Source organism: Rhineura floridana, chromosome 13 (genome assembly GCF_030035675.1).
Source record: "Rhineura floridana isolate rRhiFlo1 chromosome 13, rRhiFlo1.hap2, whole genome shotgun sequence".
NCBI classification, from domain to species: Eukaryota; Metazoa; Chordata; class Lepidosauria; order Squamata; family Rhineuridae; genus Rhineura; species Rhineura floridana.
In genome coordinates, this window is record NC_084492.1 from 32,759,374 (window position 1) to 32,776,301 (window position 16,928).

Sequence of the window (16,928 nt, forward strand, 5' to 3'; positions counted from 1 at the left end):
GTGCTGAAGTCCATCAAGATCGGAGAGTACCAGGTTGGGAAAGGTTGGTCTAGTATGACCAAATAACAGAGTACAAGAGTGTCCTACATGCAGGCCCAGTTTCTAGCTGTACAACCACTGAGTTGTACATGACAAAGGATATGGCTCATAATCTGGGAGAGAGCTTAAAATTGCTCTGGGGAATTTCTCCTGCACAAGCACCATTGAACAGGGTAGGAGAGGCACAAGACCACAAGACTAAATGTCACTACAATTAAGCATGTGCATAAATACTGAGATCTAGAAGAACATCACAAAATCAATATTTGAAGAAAACACAGATCCCTCTGCTAACCATTCCCAGTTGTTAATAAAATAGTAAAATCAAGCACACACTTGGTATGAATGTTTTCAAATATGGAAATTGGAACATATTCAGTTTACAGCTCCTGAAATTTTAATATCATCCAGAGATCCTGTTATATTAGAATGCATACTTCAGGCCAAAGGGAATTTGCCACCCCCAGAAGGAGAAAAGCATTCATAAACTACACAACCTAATGTTGCCCAGTGAAAGCAGGTGAAAAATGTTACATGCTTATTGATCCCAATCCCATTGGCAGCGCCTCAGCCATTGATTTAGCCATTGGATTGGCCAGAGCAATGCAGTGGGTGCCGTTAACATTTGAAGGCACCTTTATAAATCCTCATCCTGCTCATTCAAGAATGCCATAATAAGCTCTGCCAATCATAAATGGAACAAATAAAATTGTGTAATTGCAACAAGCTTTGCAATGCAATAATTTGACACCTTGAAGACATATTGGATTAATGGTGAATTTAGATACTAGTCTCTGTTTTCCATCCTTCCTTAACTGAACTAGAACATTACAGGAACACAAAGAGGTTTCACCCTTTGTTTCCAGACATGCCAGTGGCCCCATTGTAGGTCGTGAACTTGTGGTGAATTTAATGAGCCATTGGCCTTTTCACTAACATTGTGGCAACTTTGGCATCTATTTTACCCCCTCCATTGCCAAAAAGTTCAGAATGAGCATACTGAAATTTAAGATTTTTTTTAAAAAAAATGCCAAGAACATTAGAATTTCAGAAGAACATGGGAAGCTGCCTTGTATTGAATCAAGCAATTGTTTCATCTAACTCAGTGTGGTCTAAACAGACTGGTAGCACCTTTCCAGAGTTCCAGGCAGTGGATATTCCCAGACCTACCTGGAGATGCCAGGGATTGAACCTGGGACCTTCTGTGTGCAAAGCAGAAGCTTCGCCACTGAGCTACAAGTAGGGTGTTGGAGAATTCTGACAAAAACAGAATTCCCAATGAATGCTTACTCATCCCTTGTTTGGAATGGAAATCAATCCAGCGAATACAATACACATTCACTCTTGTCATTTCCTTCAGTCTGCAAACAATACATAATTGACTTTATTTCCTCCCTAATTTGCATTTCATTTACTTTGCACTGAAATGAATAAGGTGGAATAATGTAATGACAATGTAACTTGCTTAATTTATGTAATGAATTGTGTAAATTAGGGAAGTTAATATGTAATTTTGCCACAGTGGACAGGGAGACAAGTAACATACTGTAGTTTTTGGAGGAATATGAACTGCAGAGGAATGGAAACAGTGTTGAGTGCAACGAGTGCAGGGCAGAATGGAAAATGATGCCTCCTTACCTCCCCAAGTATAACCCTTCTGCCAAGATTTATTTTCCACTCTTCCTCATGTCATGTCCGTCTGTTTGCATGCTCAAGTTACTCATGCAGGGAACTTCTGCCAGGGGACAGTATGAAGATCTATGGGGACCTCTTTATCATTGCATCCTACCGTAGCCAAACCATAACTTCAGAAATCCAAGGGCACATCCCAATGTAAGTTTTCCAGCTAAGCCAGATCACTGTAGTCGTGCAACCCCAAAGTTTTTGAAGGTATTTATGTATTCCATTTGTCAGCAAAACTGCTTTATAGAGTCAAATATTACAGCAAATTCTAGCAGCCATGCTCAAGGAGTATATATTTTACAGAATCTGTCTCCTTGCACTAAACAATCTCTATTCTTATTTTCCCATTCACATAAAACCATAGTCATTCTTGAAAAGCATGAATGGGGACAAATATTTATACATCCATCAAATATAAAACCCATATGGGAGTGCAACTCTGACAAGGGGGAGAACACATGTGTGAAAATGTCAGGGCTTATTCTTAAAGAGAAGAACTGAAAACATTAAATGAACTGATGCAAAACTGGAACTTTTCAAAATGTGAATTGGCAACCAGATTCTTTTTTAATGCAAAGCTGTTATGGAAAATTAGGAAGCCGTCCATTGATTTTCACATGTGCCTCCTTCAAAGCCCAAATGAACCGAGTGACATTGCATGCACATGTAGACTAATCCAATATTCTAGAAGTACTAGCTCAACTTGTGACTTACACGCCAAATGCATAGGAGGTTTGGCTATTGGCCTATGTGTGTTGTAAGAAGTGCAGACTAGCTCAATTATTTATAAATGAGCAGTATACATAGACAGCTCCCCCACTCAGACCTATTTTAATGAGGTGAAGTGGAGTTTACTTTTTAAGCACATACACACAAACAAACAAATCACACACAGCTGATTTCAAGGAGATCACTTCAGTATACTCCTACTTTACACCATGGAATTCTGAAATATTTTATCCCAAAGCCAAGGAAGTCATAAAGTGAAGGGGTTATTAGTGCTGGTCATTGATGTTCACTGTGGCAAATCTATGTTCAGTCAAAGAAAGAGGAAAGAATCCATCCCCAGGTAATCACACACACATTTTCACAAGTTCAAGTCCCACTTAGTGTTTTGTTTTTTAAAAAAAGAAAACCCAATAAATTCCATTGTTTTATTTTAAAATTTGCAGTAACCTTTAGACACTTTTGTTTACATGGTGAACCCTGGGATTTGTCTTTAGGGTCAAAAAGTGTTGGAGAAAATATGACAGAAAAAAAGAAGAGAAAAATCCAACATAATCAGAAATCTCTCTCCCCACCAGTCCCTCCCCCATGCTAGGTAGTTTTGCAAATGAGGCAGCTGTGCATTAAAATATGCAACCAATGCAGAAAGCTGGCAAATCGGCCTTAAGATTGCAAAACAAAAAAAGCTGGGAGAAAGTGAAATGGTCACATTTGTCCATCCCTACACATTCAGGAGCAGTGGGAGGAAAGCAAGACGGAGCTTGGCTTCCCTCCCACAAGCTGATTGATTGACCCTGAGCCAAACCAAAGAGAGGGCCGGGATCTCTTCTCGATCATCCCAGAGTGCAGGACACGGAATAATGGGCTCAAGTTGCAGGAAGCCAGATTTTGACTGAACATCAGGAAAAACTTCCTAACTGTTAGAGCCATACAACAATGAAACCAATTACCTAGAGAGGTAGTGGGCTCTCCGACACTGGAGGCATTCAAGAGGCAGCTGGATAGCCATCTGTTGGGAATGCTTTGATTTGGATTCCTGCATTGAGTAGGGGGTTAGACTTGAGGGCCTTATAGGCCCCTTCCAACTCTACTATTCTATGATTCTATGAGTCTCAGTCGGCTTGCTGAACTCCAGACTACAACTTCAGAGGATAAGAACCCAATCTTTACAAAAGATGAATTACAAACTTGGGCTAAGTGGTATACTAGCCTGAGTTATTGGAAAGAGTAATATAACTGTAATGTAAATTTAAGAAATAACACAGTCGGACATGATTTAAAACAACCAAAGCATACAGTTAAAGTATCATCAGTACAAACATATATAGAGATGGAAAGATTGCACAACAAACACGACTTCTCACCATCTTATGTATCTGAACATGCCAACTTCACAAGGGATCCCTATTGTGAGGACTTTGCAAAAGAACAGTGCACACTATCAAGACAGTTTAATGTTAGACTAAGTCTCTAACCATCCTGACTGCTATTAACCTAGAATCCTGGCTGTGAATATATATTTGCTTGCTGCAATGTCCAGTTTGTATATATGGGCACTGATATTTGAAGAACCCCTAATTCAGGGAATGGGGGACTAGTGGCTCTTCAGATATTGTTGGACTCCTACTCCCATCAGCCCCAGCCAGCATGGCCAATGGCCAAGGGTTATTGGGGTTGTACACCTACATCTGGAAGAGCACAGTTCCCTCATCCGAACCCTAATTTTAACACCATGTTAATATCAGCTCCCCCCACGCTAAGCAAAGACAGCTTCCTCTCTTTCCCCTGACGCCCCCTCCACATTCTTTTCCAAAAAGCTGCTCTTGTATTTCATCAGAAATTACTTGGAGGCTCTTCTGTTACAAGAATGGCTTTTATCCACGTTCAGATATATATTGTTTTGCCTCTGAAACATCAAAGAGAAAATGTCTTTACATGTTTTATTTCCAAGAAAAGAAAATCAGCTCTCCCTTTATGGACATGGGCAATGTTGATTCTTGTAATAAAAAATGCACAAAAGCCACATTTTGATGACTGGGTAATACAGAACAGCACTGAGTAAGAGAGCATTAACGTTCTTTTAGCGGCTTGCTGGGATAATGTAATGGAAGATCCTGAACTGATATCATGTCACAAGTAAAAGAAAAAAAGAAAAGGTCGGTGGTCTCTTCAATTTCTACCCTCCTTTAATGGACACTTTTATTGACCTCTTGAAACCACCTTGTAGTTCACGTGCAGCTAAAAACATCTGCCTGTCACGCATGGTCCATAACTACAGCAGTAGGAGTGCTTTTTTATATATATGGTCAAAAAGATGTCACAAGGTCTTTGATAATGTGATCCAATCATGTCACATGGAAGCATTACCTGAGGCAGTTGCATGAATTATTATCTGGGCCAAGGGAACAGAGACATAAGGACATATGAAGAGCCTTATTGGGTCAGAAACAAAGGCCCATCTAGTCCAGCATCCTCTTCTCACAGTGGCCAACTAAAGGACTGTGGGAAGCCTGAAAGTTCAAGAGCACTGTCCCCACTTGTGATTCTGAGCAACTGGAATTCAGAAGCATATTGCCTCTGACACTTGAGGTGGAACATAGCCATTGTGGCTAGGAGCCATTACTAACGACATCCTTGCCAGTTTTGGTCTAGTATGGATGATCAACTACAGCCATACTATCCTGAACACAACCGATCTCATCTGATCTCGGAAGTTAAGCAGGGTCAGGCCTGGTTAGTACTTGGATGGGAGACTGCCTGGGAATACCGGGTGCCGTAGGCTCAGAGGAAGGTAATGGTAAACCACCTCTGAATACCTCTTGCCATGAAAACCCTATGAATACATCCAAAAAAAGATTCATAGGGTTGCCATAAGTCATACTCGACTTGAAGGCATATACAGTAGGGCCCCGCTTATATGGCGGGTTCCGTTCTGGACCCCCGCCATAAAGCGGAAAACGCCATAAAGCGGAACCCCATTGATTTTAATGGGCCGTGTCGCGCAAAAATGACACAAAAACGGCGCAAAATGACACAAAAGGGGGAAAAACCCTTTAAAATTGAAAATGAAAGGTGCCGCATCAGCGGAACACCTTAAAGTGGAACGCCATAATGCGGGACCCTACTGTAAAAACAAATGGATGATCAAATCCATTGATTTCTAGTGCTCTCTTGAAATTACACTCCTTTCTGTCAATATTTCAAAATGATTTTTTTCAAATAGTTTGAGGGTTGACACCAAATTTTAGGAATGGCTGAAGCTCAGTGGTAGAGCATTTGATGTGCATGTAGAAGTTCCCAGGTTGAGTCCCCAGCATCTCCAGGTAGGGCTGGGAAAAGTCCCTGCCTGAAACACTGGAGAGCTGCTGCCAGTCAGTGTAGACAACACTGAGCTAGGCAGCTTCCTAACTGTGTGCCTGTTCATATACATTCTCCTGTCTTGCTCTCTCTGTCCCTCTCTCGGTTGCCTTTGTTTGACCAAGACAATGGCATCTCAGGGAGAGAAAGAGAGAGAAGTCTGAGACAGAGAAAAACCTTCAGGAATATGGCCCTCCAGGTGTTATTGGACTCCAACTTTCATCAGCCACAGACAGCGTGGCCAGTGGTCAGGGATGGTTCATTTAGTTGTTTAAAATAAGTTCTAAACCGTTTGATCCTAAACCATGGTGTATGCTATGTGAAATATAAAATCAGTCGCCATTAAAACAAAAATGCAACCTAAAAGCAATAAATCAATATAAGAACAAGTAATTCAGGGGATGTGAGTGTTTGCAAAGGTGCATTTGGCATTATTACAAAGTGGAGCAGAGGGAGGGAGAGAGAGATGTGGCACCATGTAGGTCACATGTGGGGATCTAGATACAGCCCTCCAAGCCTCTATTTCTGGTCCCCGAGGCTCTTCTCAGGCTGCACCTCCTCCCCAGACACACCCTATACTGGCTCTGCTTAGCACCCTCCATGAGTGTTTTTGCCTGGCTGGTGTGTATGTGTAAACTGGGGATCGGCAAGAATTTTGATTCAGTTTGCATTTCAAGCCCAATGACCAAAACCCCACCATCCTTTGAAACTTGCACATATTCAAAATTTGTGATGCAGTTCACAAACCAAAAAACGTTTACAAAAATGTGTATGTTGGGGGAAAGTGTGCATAAAATGAATATATGAGTGAAAATGACATGCAAACATACATTATATGATGGGAAATTGCTTGCAGAAAAATGTGTACATGAGTCAAAACTGCCTACAAAAATGTGTTTATTATGAGGAATTCACACTAAAATGCTGGAGAATTTTCATGGGGATTTTTAAAAAAAAAAAATGAGGAGAATGGGATTTAAGAAACTAGCCATCTTTGGAAAGGTTGCTCTGCTCATTTTGGCCTCTGTCCCCACCCAACACTGAAATGCAGCCCTCAGTTGTGTATGAGGGAATGTGCCCATTGGGCTGCAAAAAGCTTCCCGGCTCATGATGGCGATGTTCTGAGAGGGAGTCATAGGTGGAAGAGCATTATCTCTCATCTTGCTTTCAAAAGGCTGGGGGCTCTATGCCAGCCGGGCAGTGGAATCTGCTCCAGGTTTTACTCTGAACTTTCAAGGAACTTCAGCACCTCGGACAGCTCCTCGGACAGCCACCACAAGCTGCCATTCACTTCACTTCATTTTGGTTGCTAAATCCCTTTGCTCATTAATTGCCACAGTGAAGTCACAGCTCAAATTTTGCCACTCTTTCTGTGAAGATACTGGGTGTTTATCCAGCACACCTAGTATTCTATATGCAGTGTCCATCTTTTCTTTTCTTTTCCTGAGGTGTAAGGTACCAGGCATGCATAATACATATGGGTCAAGTTTGATTGCTGAGGAAGGAGGCAATAATGCAGGACTAATTATTTTCTTGACCTGACGGGGTAATATTTTATTTAACTCTGCACGGAGGAATCTAAAGTGGCTGACAGGGAACACAACAAGAGAAGAAGCAGGAAACAAAGGGACGACACCGGTTTATGCTGCACCTTTGATTTTTGCATATACCAGCTGATTGAGATAATTCAAAACCATCATTTATTCATTATGTGTTTATTTGGGCTTCTAAAGCAAACCTTCAATTTTCCTTTGGGGGTTTTTTTATTTATTTTTTAGAAAGTGCTTTCCACCCTTTTGCCTAATGTTACAACTACACACACACACACATCAAAAACCATTTATTGTCTGGAGGGTTAGTAGAGTGACATTGCTCATAATGTGCAAATAAATGTGAAATAAGCTAGTCAGCTCAAGTGGAATGAATTACTGTCACTGGTAAAATAAGGCAGGAGGGAATGGCTACCTTGGGAACACAGAAAGAGACTCTCGAGCAGGTACAGCTATTGAGCGCCTGGGATAACACAATGATTTATCAAAGACCACTTGAAAGCACTTCTGAGGCATTAAATAGGCATGGGGGGGAAAGGCTTCAGATGCAAACGGGACGATGCCAAAATGGACCGATTAGGCTGGTTGGAGGTTTGACTCAAGTAGGCAATGAGCAAACAAGGACAGTTGTTGAGTCTTTTTTAAAAAAAAAAAATCAAAGCTATCTGGCACAGGAAGGTCTACCTAGTCAATTTAGGACAGGCTAAAAGGAGTGAGTTCCCCAGAGATTTTATGAAAGGAGATCGAATAATTAAGAGCTGACAGAGTGAGCAGAAAAATGTGTAGAAAATATGTGCCTCTAGTTGGCCACTGTGAGAACAGGACGCTGGATTAGACGGGCCCTTAGACTGATCCAGCAGGCTCTTCATATGTTCTTGTTAGGGATGGAAAACTGTTCATTTTGGTTTTCTCATTTTTCCAATCTTAAATTTAATTCTGCATCAATTTGCATATTTTTTATTAAATAAAATCCTCATGAAAATCCTTCAGCATTTTAGGGTGAATGTATCCTACTAAACACATTTTTGTATGCAGTTCTGACTAATGTACACATTTTTGCAAGCAATTTCTCCTATTAAAATGCTTCCTTTTAAGTTCACTAATATATTCATTTTCATGAACACTTTTGCCCGATATATGCTTTTTTTGGTAAACATTGGTTTACAAAATGCAGATAAGTGCAGATTTTGAAGGACGGGTGTTTTTTTGGTTCTGATATTGTTTCGGAAAGTGCAGATTTAATAGATCCGCCTTTAAATGTGAAATGAATCAAATTTCTCCTCTCTCCCTAGTTCTTATGCATCTGTATTTGATTGGAAAATGGCCGGAAGGTTAAAGGGATTCCACATGAGATAAACGGAAAGCCATGGTGTCATAGCTTCTTTTTCCTTGCTTCTTGTTCTTGCTGACTAAGTTTGCACGTAAACATGGCCTTCCAAAATTTATTAATCCAGTGCTGTATGCTTGGGAGTCTTCCAGTGATGGGTATACTTGACTTCACTTTGTGCAGGAATGCTGGGACATGAGGTTCAAAAGGATGAAGTAGTATTGCTTTAGGAGTTAATTGCAGTCTAATGTGGAGACATTCCTGGGGACATTCCTGTAAGCCGCCCTGAGTGCCCTACCATAGGGTAGAAGAGTGGGATAAAAATATTTTAAATAAACAGCAACCAGGTTCCAGAACTCCTACATTGTTGGACATGTCCACCAAGGATGAAAGTATGAACCAATCTGCCTGCTTCTTTTCTGACATGAGCAAACATTTGGTGATGTACACACTTACCCAGCAAATGCAGCAAGCAAGGAGTCCCACATTTACACAAAAATATTGTGGCACCTAGAGATGGGGGAGAAATTCAATTCACATTTAAAGCTGAAATCTATCAAATTCATACTTTCAAAAAAAGAGAGAGAACTAAAACACAGCCATCCTTCAAAATTTGCACATATCCAAATTTTGCAATGCATATATTAAAAATGCATATATTAGGGATAAGTGTGAATAAAATGAATATGTTAGTAAAATTTGCAATAATCAACCTGAAACACCCATCCGTCAAAATTCACATTTCTACATATTTTGCAATGTAGCTGTCCAGTACAAAAATGCATACACCATGGTAAAGTTTGCATAAAAATGCATGTTAGTGAAAATAACATTATATTAGGGGGAACTGCTTTGCAATAAGAGCATATTAGGAGAAACTTGCACTAAAATGCTGATGAATTTTGATGAGGACTTTTTTTTAAAAAAAAGCTTACTGATATGTAAATGCAGAGAACTGAACTTAAGACTGGGAAAATTAGAAACAAGAGAGCAATTGAAATTGGCAGGTTCTCCCATCCCTATCCATGATATATCAAGGATGGTATCTGGTAAATTTCCTTGTATTATTATGTATATTCTTTTTTGTTGCCTGTATTTTTAACTTTACTTCAAATAAATAATGATGATTACGCTTAGAGCTAGGGCTGTGCAACTGCTCTGGCCAAATCCCAGATCCCTAACTTTGGGCCAATATGGGCCATCTGGGATTCAGCCAGAGTGGGTTGAGGAAGCTCTGGGTTGCCCAGGTTGGGTCCACCCAGTGCAATACAGCACTGTCAAAGAGAGTGGGGGGGGAGGGAGAAGACAGAGGCAGGCTGGCTGAATTTCCTTCTCCTCCCCTTCCAACCTCATGCTTAATTAGAATTTAAACCCCTAGCTAAACTGTGCAAGACCCCCAATTTGATTTGGGTCCTGGATCCAGGTCAGGTCAGCCCCAGATCATTTTGGCTCAGGTCGGGGCTGTGCTGGCACACTGCTTAGTGCTGTGTGCAACCAAGTCCCTTTATATTCATCATCTTTGTGCATCAATGTTTGGTCCACAGTTGATCATAGACATGTTTGGAGATGGGCTAAAACCAACCATCTTTTAAAAGGAGTATAAGACCTCTTCATGGAGGCTGACTTCTGTTTGCATGGGCAGACTTCCCGAAACTGGTACCTGCTAGATATTTTTAACTACAACTCCCATCAGCCTGTTCATTGACTGCTGCCTGGGGCTGATCAGAGTTACAGCCCAAAATATCCAGAAGGCACCAGGTTAGGGAAGATAGGGTTAAGGTGATGCTTCATAGAATCATAGAACTGTAGAGTTGGAAGGGGCCTATAAGGCCATCAAGTCCAACACCCTACTCAATGCTGGAATCCACTTTCAAGCATACCCAACAGGTGTCTGTTCAGCTGCCTCTTGAATGCCTCCAGTGTTGGAGAGCTCACCACCTCTCTAGGTCATTAATTCCATTGTTGTACCACTCTAACAGGACGTTTTTCCTGATGTTCAGTTGAAATCTGGCCCATTATTCCATGTCCTGAACCCTGGGACGATTGAGAAGAGATTGTGGCCCTCTTCTGTGTGGCAACCTTTCAAGTACTTGAAGAGTGTTATCGTATCTCCCCTCAGTCTTCTCTTCTCAAGGCTAAACATGCCCAGTTCTTTCAGTCTCTCCTCATAGAACTTTGTTTCTAGTCCCCTGATTAGACTTGTTGCTCTCCTTTGAACCTAGTTTGTCTGCATCCTTCTTAAAACACGGCAGCCAGAACTGGATGCAGTACTCAAGATGATGCCTAACCAGTGCCGAGGAAAGGGGAACCCATACTTTATGCAATTTGGAAAGTACACTTCTATTAATGCAGCCTAAAGTAGCATTTGCCTTTTTGCAGTCACATTACGCTGTTCACTCATATAACTCTCAGTGTAAAACTCTCATTGGATGGCAGTAAAAGATAACAATCCAACCTTTACACATTTTAGGGAGGCTTGTATCATCCCAAACTCCCCACCCCCTGGAATTATGGGAATCTATTGAGACTTGTCATTCACAACAGCAGCAAAGTGAAAAAGACAGATTATCAGAACAAAAATTCTAGATGAGCTTAACTTCATTCGGAAACAGTGGGCTGGAAGCAAATATTGGAAATGAAATCCATGAGGCTTAAATGCACACATGGAGTGCTGAAAAACTGAACACTGACACACAAGGCCACCAAAGGCTAATACTTTATACCCTATAAGTGGAAACATTTGTCATGTATGTTCAAATTTAACACCAGATTTGAAACTGGGGGTTTGAGGTCTTCACATTTTCAGCTGGGTACAAGACATGATCCTTAATTAGGTTTCTCAGGCTTCATTAAAGCAGAACAAATTTCTGAGATAGCTAACTGACATCTCCAATTTTCAGTTGCATGTGCATTAATCCAAGAAGTTTGCAAGTCTTTTTCAATCCCATATATGTATTTGTGCAGTAGTTTTACCTGTACAATATTTCAGTTCTTCTGGATTGTCAAATCCACAGTAACTTCATCCTGACCTATTTAAAATTTGTAAACATATGTAAGAATGCTCAAAGTGCTTATACAGTTTAAGACTATGAAACCCATGCTGCAGTGCAACTGCAAGCAAAACAACCATGCCTAAGGGGTCTGTTTATTCAGCCATGCGGCAGTCAAACATCAATGTATTGTGTGTAAGCTGAAACACTATGAAAAATGAGAGGCAGGTATCAATGATTTGTTTGTTTATATATATATATCCCACCCTTTCTCCTAGAAGGAGCCCTGGATGGCAAACAAAACACTAACAGCACTCTAAAACATATTTTTTTAAAAAGACTTTAAAACATATTAAAGCAAAACATGATGTTCAAAACAACAACAAAAATGAGTGCATGAATTGAGCAAGGTGGAATCTGAGCAGGTATTTTCCATGAAAGCCCTCTGCTCAGGTTTTGACAAATGGCTTTACAAACAGAAATCCTGCAACTCAAATCCCCATCTTCAATTTAAAGTATTCCCAACAATATCAATAGGCATGTGATTTGATCATCACAGCTTAAAAGAATGTACTTTAGTGAGGTAGCGCAGCAAAGACTCTTGACCAAGAGATGCTCCAGAGACATCCATCCTCTCGAATATCAGAGCATTAGTGGAATTACCGTTCTAGAGAATCCTGCAATTTATTTAAATGAAGTGGGGAGGGGGAAAAACCCTGAGATTATCACAGCTCAGGTCACTTCTCAAGCTTTTTCGGCTGCAGCATGAAGTGTGGTACGTCATCACAAAGATCATTTTAATGGTATTGGGAGCCATGTGATACTGTTTATAATCAACCTTCCAAGTGGGCTGTTTGCCTGCCCCTCCCCAATACAGCCTCCCTTGAAGAGAGTTCCTACACAATCATTACAAATTGATTGCAAAAGAGCTAACAATCATGATTAAATCATTAAATTCTTGTCTACGCTTCAGAGAGCGGAGAGAAAATTAACTTCCCACCAACCTAATTTTTTTTCCTGAACATGAAATAATGATTTTCTGCCCGTCTAATTACAAAGCCAACATCTGATCAAGCCAGCATCCAGAGGGGATTATCACGTGCGCGAGTATTAGACCTCATTACCAGCTTGAGTGCAAAATTATTACATCTTGTAATTGGATGGTGAGATTTATATACAGATCGGGCCGGTTTCTGTAAGATTGCAATTACAAGCTTCGTTGGTTTGCTACTTATCACTCAGCACAGAAGAGAGGAAAATAAGCAACAGAAAAAGCATTTCATTAACCCATAACCCTATCAAGGGAGAACCACTGTAACATCCATGTCTGCATTAGGGAGAACAGCTAAATTCACAGATGAAACAATTTATTATACGCCCTGCAAATGGGATTTCATTTTGTTTAACCCCTAATGAACTATTTGGGTAAACTGTATAAGCAAACCATCCATTTTATAGACAACTAGGTTCAATATAGTAATTATAAAGGGTAACTGACTGAAATAAATACTCATCTGCTTAGGGGCAAGGTTATTAGGTATCCGATTGCATGTAGCTCTGAACAGCCACAATAGGCAGAGTTTTGACTTGGCTCTTGACAGGAACTGGAAAGACTTTTGCATTAAATTAGAAGAAGGGGAACCTGGGAAATCCTGGCACTTTGCAGAGAGAGAGAAAAAAAACTGCTTTAAAAATGACACCCTATAAAGCAAGTTCTGTGGGATCGCCCAAGCTAAAGGTTTCATTTAAATTCCCCTCAAAAAATTAAACCCTTGGGATTCTGGTATGAAGGAACCATAACAGAATTTTAAAAGATTTTCTTTCAAAAGATTTTTCTTTTAAAGATTGATTGAAGAGGTCCCCCCTCTCTCCCCCCCTTTTTTTAAACAAATGCCCTGCTTAGGAAAACATTTTTTTAAGTGAGTTTTCATTTTTTGTTTGCTTGCTAAGGGCATATATTCTGACTCCAAGAGATCCATAGGGGGACATTTCCAGGACTGTTGCCAACCCTGCTATATAAATAAATTGCAGGATTCTCTAGAAAAGAGATGCAAAGCAATCTTTTTTTTTTAATGGGGCAGGGGTAGACTAAAAGCAGAGGAACTGCTAGATCTAAAGTCCTACGGGGTTTGTGCTAGCAAGATCCAAGATGAAGGAGGCACATTTTTTCCTCAACCCTCCAATACTTTTTTCTTTTCTTTTTCTTTTTTTTTAAATTTCCCTTCAAAAGAAGTAGACCAGCTGATATACTTTTCACCCTATTCCAGGGGCATGTGTCAGGGGAGTGGGAGAGTTTTGGATCTAGCAGATGTGCTCCTGATATGCCACCTGGAATACCCCCTTTTTGCCCTTTCTGCCCTCTCACTGAAGCACCAACATCAGAGGAGGGATCATGTCTGTGGGAAGATCTCCTGCTCCATGTGTGGATCTCCCTCTCTGCCAATACCCTATGGCTCCAGGATCCCTCCGTCCCCATGCCCCATGGGACTGTGTCCTTAACTAACAAGCTTTCTAAGTGGATATCTTTATCCAGTCGGCATCTGTACTGGACTTGCAATTATTTTAATTGTTTTTTTAAAAAAATATATGAAATTGGTTAATATATGAGATTGTTTTATATGTGTTTTATTACGGCTGTTTTTATTGTCTTTGTTCTTTATTGTGAAATCACTTTGAGATGCTTCATAGGAAGGATTCATAAATGAAACAGGCATTCAAACAAAAGAGGACACATTTAGATGGTCAACCACATATTGTAACAATGCAGTGATGGAGGACTTTTGTCAATTTCAGCTTCTCATCCCCCCCCCCCAAGTTTTAAGTTCAGTTTGCAACATTTCTATCTCATATGTCCCTGAGAGGCTTTGTGCAAATATGCAAATGTGATCCTTACCTTATGGGCTTTAAAGATTAATAGCATCACTGTGAGCTGCACTCAGAAATCAGCAGGGCTACTGCAGGTGCTTTAAGACTAATTAGGGACAGGCAAATCTGTCAATTTCAGTTTCTTACCCATTCTCATTTTTCCAATTTTAAGTTCCATTGTCCACATTTCCACATCAGTTTGCAGTTTTTAAAGCCCTCATGAAAATTCATCAGCATTTTACTGCAAATTTATCCTAATGTACACATTTTGTACACATTTTGTAGGCAGTCTTGACTAACGTACACATTTTTGCAAAGCAATTTCCCCAAATATACTGAATTTTTATTATTTTCACGAATATATGGATTTATATATACACTCTTCCGCAGTATGTGCACTTCTTCACATTGGAGAAGTGTGAATTTCAATAGAAGGCTGTGTTTTCTTTTACATCTTGTTTTGGCAAGTAAAAATTAGTCCTAATAAACAATTGCTCACACCATAGATAATCTTTGGCAAGCCTCTGTTTCTCAGCCTCAGCCCTAGCACTGTAATATTTGTTTCTGTTTATTGCTGGGTCGAGCAAAAATGAACAAATTCTGATTCCTCAGTGCTGCCAGGGACCATGTTTACATTCCAAGAATGTCCAAGGATGCCACCACATCACAAATAGTATTGCTTTTGAGCAGGGTCACTGCTCACAAAAATTGCAGGCAAAAAAGAGGATGCAGATTTGCATACACTATATTTATTTTTAAAAAATGATACCTTTTAAGATAACAAAAACCTCTGATTACATAAAAACATGGCAACATTCAGTAAAATTTTCTTAAGATGAGATAAAAGCAAGATAAAAAAAACAAAACACAACTGACCCTCACAAAACTGAGCTGTGCGCAAAACAAAACAAGACAATATTAAAAAATCAAGAGTCAGGAGTCCAGAAAATTTGGGGTAAAGCTCTTAAGTTTTTAAGATGTGTGCTCCGCTTTACAGGTTGTCTGGGAAGGTCTTCCTGATGGATATATATTGATAGATGCAAATTTAGAAATAAGTACTTATTTTGAATAGACATGCAATGCCTCTCACTATAGCAGGGAAGACTGTAACTAGTCCTATGTGCCAGCCCAGTCTGCTGTTTGGGTGCTAAGTAACTGTTGATTGGCAACTTCAAGGCCTCCGCTCTCCCTTCGTAGGGTTTTGTGTCTTTACACCAGATTTGCATCAGACACCTCTTCAAATAGAGGGCTGTCCTCTGTAAAGTAGGACACAGGGTCACCCTCATTTCAAGGGATATTCTGGGCAAGAAATGTTAGTCACAATTTTTGCCCAGAATGTCCATGACAAGCTGTTTATGACATAGCATTTTTTGAGGGCAATGGGGAATTTATCATCATCGTTGTTGTTGTTGTTGTTGCTATTATTATTGTTGTTATTGTTATTATTATATATCCTCCAAGGAGATCAGGGTGGTATGCATAGTTCTTCTTCCCCCGTTTTTATCCTCACAACAACCCTATGAGGTTGGTTAGGCTGATTGGCTCAAGGTCACCCAGCAAGCCTCATGGCTGAGTGGAGGCTAGTCTCTCAAGTCCTAGTCCAACACCACACCACACTAGTGGGGAACTGAACAGGGAGGCCAGCAACCTAGTGAGATTTGGGCTTCCTGCTCTAAACATTTGCCCTTAGTCCCCCAAAATGAGAAAAAGGGAAGGCAGCTTTTGAATATTCAAAGTTTGGTCTAGCTCTAACATAAGGGGTCTCCATATGTTATATTCAAATAGTGTACATACCGTAGACCTGTGTACACAAAGAGCTGAGCTGTTGTGCACATGCAAAGTTCAATGAGTGTACAGTCTTTGTACAGAGATGTTCAGCTGTACAAATCAACAAGTGTGCACAGTTACTTTACATGTGCTGAGGCAGTTTGTACCTGTGTTCAGTGTAACTTGTGAGCAAACCAATACGAATGTCAACTTACAATAACCCTTTATGTATCTGATGAAGTGGCATCTAATTCTCAAAAGCTTATGCTCCAATTAAAGTGCAAGCCTTACAGGGCAATTCAAGATATATCTACTCAGAAGAAAAACCACTGAGTACACTGGTACTTAAGCCCATGTAAGTGTGTATAGGATTGTAGCATTAGTCTTTAAGGTGACAGAAGACTCTTTTGTTTAATGTATACATATATGCAGGTGTATAATCATCCGGGGTGTTGGGGGGTATTAGACCCATTACTTTTTTGGGAGAAGGGTCCCACTAGAGTCCCTCTATCTCCAGCATCCTAGGAGCTCATACACATGAAAGGAGAGTGTGTTAGCCATTGAAGAGAATATTCTAACATGTTTCCTTGTCCTTTCCTTCTGATTATCCAATCAGAGTGAAAG

General features: G+C 40.3%; 1 non-coding gene across 1 annotated transcript; it reads left to right on the forward strand.

Annotated features, from left to right (window-relative positions):
• The first annotated feature begins 5,111 nt into the window (after nt 1-5,111).
• Nucleotides 5,112-5,230, forward strand: LOC133369466 (5S ribosomal RNA). Its single transcript, XR_009758897.1, has one exon. It is a non-coding gene; the product is annotated as a 5S ribosomal RNA (ribosomal RNA).
• The last annotated feature ends 11,698 nt before the right edge of the window (nt 5,231-16,928 follow it).